Source organism: Camelus dromedarius, chromosome Y (genome assembly GCF_036321535.1).
Source record: "Camelus dromedarius isolate mCamDro1 chromosome Y, mCamDro1.pat, whole genome shotgun sequence".
Lineage (NCBI taxonomy): Eukaryota > Metazoa > Chordata > Mammalia > Artiodactyla > Camelidae > Camelus > Camelus dromedarius.
Window position 1 is genome coordinate 10,193,781 of NC_087473.1, and position 3,003 is coordinate 10,196,783.

Genomic DNA, 3,003 nt, shown 5'->3' on the forward strand with positions numbered 1-3,003 from the left:
AAATTATTCAAATTTACTCCCATATTGTTCCATCAGTTGATCATATCAATCAAATATCTCTTTTTTTCTTTAAATGGTAACTTAGTCTCCCAATTTACTAAATTGTATTTTAAAAAAAAACGAGGAAACACAGTTACACATGTATGTTTATTGTTCAAATGAGAAAATTGCAGATATTTGTTGACATTTGCCAACATCAATTTTAATCTTTTTATCCTGCATAAACTCTTAGTCCTCTGGTAGATCATTTATAATTACTTACGTTCATAAACTGCAGTTGGCTGATGAGTTGGCTGTGAAAGAGAGTTAGCTGATATCAGCTATCACTGGCACTTGAAACATTGGGTTGCTCTCTCCTTGAAGTTAGAAAAAGGACCTTCATTGGCCGATATGTTGTGATATTTATTTGGAAAAGTAGAAGGCTCCACCATCAGTCCAAGATAATTGCTCTGTATGGGAGATAAGTTGCTATACTGAGAATTGGAAGTTGTTATTGTAATGAAATTCACAACACGGCCATTTGCTTCAGTGTAGCTTCTTTGTGAGAGCACGTGGAAAGTGGTCAACTGATTTAAAATAGCACATTGATCCACTGCAATTTCTTCTGGTGGTCTAACTGACATTGATGATGCAGGAGAAAAGTCACCTCTCATCGGGGTATTTGTATCACAAATTATGTGGCTAGTAGAAGGCTTTCTTATTAGAGGCATGTTTAAATTTCAGAAGGTAAAATTGCACTTTCTCCTCTAGTGTCAGACACAAAATCAGAATTATGATTATCCAAATTATCCCCTGCTTTAAAGTGCTTCTTGTTGAAATCTTGAGCCAATGAAGATACCAGAGAAGCATTTTTAACCCCAACTCTTCTTTTTATTCTCACTAAAAGCCGGGGACAGCCTCGTTTAAAGTTTGGATTATGATAGAACTGCAGCTACAAACAAATGAGAAAGATTTTAGTAATAGTTTCAACCAATATACAACACTAAAATAAGCCTACTGTATAAAACCTCATACTTCACACTTACTATACAAAGATAATATCATCAAAATATGAACACTCCTGACAAGTTTTTGAAATTACTTATTTGGAAAATACACATTTAAATAGTATAGTCATCAAATTAAAAACGTTAGCATTTGCAGTAACACTGAATGCCCCTTTTTAAAAGCAGCTTTAATACCTTTATTTTGATTTCTGATAAGATTCATAGCTGCTAGCAAAGTTTCTCATAATCTTGAATACTTAATGCACTGTACTCATTTTAGAAAAAATAAAGAATTTTAGCCTTAGTAGTTTTATACAATTTTCAAAATCTAGCTTTACATGAATATTACCATAGATTGATGTACAAAATAAAATTTTCTATATAAGTTATGAAGTGGTGACTAAAATTTATGAATACCTTGCTTAAAACAGAGACTTCTTTTTCTTTTGCCAGAAATTCAGCTAGACAAGTAGATCTTTGAAAATTCTGCCACAATTTACTAAACCGATAAAGGTTAAGCTGTCTAAGTAAGCTTTTCATACTTCCAGTTTCAAATATTCTGAAAGGGGCCTTTCTTTCCAAAACTTCCTTCTTAAAGACAACTTCATCAATCACTATGGAAGTTCCATTATCATCCCACCAGATGGATTGAAATTGGTCACTCCAAACCATTTTCCAGAGTTTTCTTGGAAATGTCAGAGAACAAAAATCATTATCTTCATCTGGTTCAGAGACACAATGTGTGTAACATGGTCTTTTTCTCAAGGATTCTTCACACAAAGTCTAAGAAGCATTTTCTTCAATCATAGACCTCAAGTCCAGTTCCCCAGAGATTGTTTGATCACACAATAGAGATCTACTGGACTTTCCTGAACCAGTTGGTCCATCTTTAGGAGACACATCTTGAATTTCTGAAGAAACATGTGCCATCTGAAATAACTTTTTCTACAGTTCCTTTTCTAATCTGCATGATTTTGAGCACTGCAGCTTCAAATGCTGCTTTGGCAGGCCTGCACACATAAACTGCTAGGCCATCACAGTGGTTCTCAACCTGAGAAGATGTGACATCACAAAATGGCTGGTCTCCAGCAAACCAAGTGTAACTTTCAGCCAGTGATTACTTCTCATTCATCCAGTTAAAATGAAACATATAGGATGTTTATTTTTACAGGGTGATCTGCAAATATTATACCCACAAAATCTTTTTAAATAAATAAAATTTGGGGTCTATGAAATAAAACCAATCTCCTTCCTTTTGTACACAAATTTATACCAGATTGGTGAACAGAAAATAAATAATGCACTAAATAAATAAAGTAATTTTAAAGTTTTGGAATTTAAATTGAAATTTGTGTAAAAACTGTACAAAAATGTTATAACTGTTTCATTATCATTTGTAATTAAAATTAAAAATATTTGATTTGGATATGGAGGTAGTTATTTATCTGTGTGCTTTACATTAATTAGCTCTATATTCAAAAAATTAGCAGAATAAATATCAGTTTATTTGGTATGTTTATAAACAAAAGGTAAATATTTATAAAATAAAATTAGATTAAAATAATCAATCAAATTTAAGAAATCCCAAAGGGGGGAATTTTTTTTTCAATTGTAATTCAGCATTATAAGTAAAATGAATCTAATTTAATATTTTAATTTAACTTTACAAAAGAGAAAATCTTATTGTATACATGCAAATGTTTATTTTTGCCATTCTTTCATTCAGAGGTTTTTCAGTCCCTACAAAGAAAAAAAATTTTCCAGACATCTTTATAGTCCACACTTTGTGGCTCCTGTTAAGTGTTCCAAAATGATGTTGATAAATAAACTTATGCACAAGTTACTGGGTTCCATACCCAGTGCCTCCATTAAGGGGCAAACAAAGAAACAAACAAACAAATAACAGTATATGTGGGTTGGTGTGGAAAAGACCAGGAAAATACATTTTAGGGAGCAATTGGTTTCTCAGTCCTGAAACAGTTGGCATTCTTAATATAATATGGCATTTTAAGGCAAG

The 3,003-nt window shown here is 32.1% G+C and overlaps 1 pseudogene; it reads right to left on the bottom strand.

Annotated features, from left to right (window-relative positions):
- Positions 1–323: 323 nt before the first annotated feature.
- LOC135320350 (heat shock transcription factor, Y-linked-like) lies at positions 324–1,916 on the bottom strand (annotated as a pseudogene).
- Positions 1,917–3,003: the final 1,087 nt, after the last annotated feature.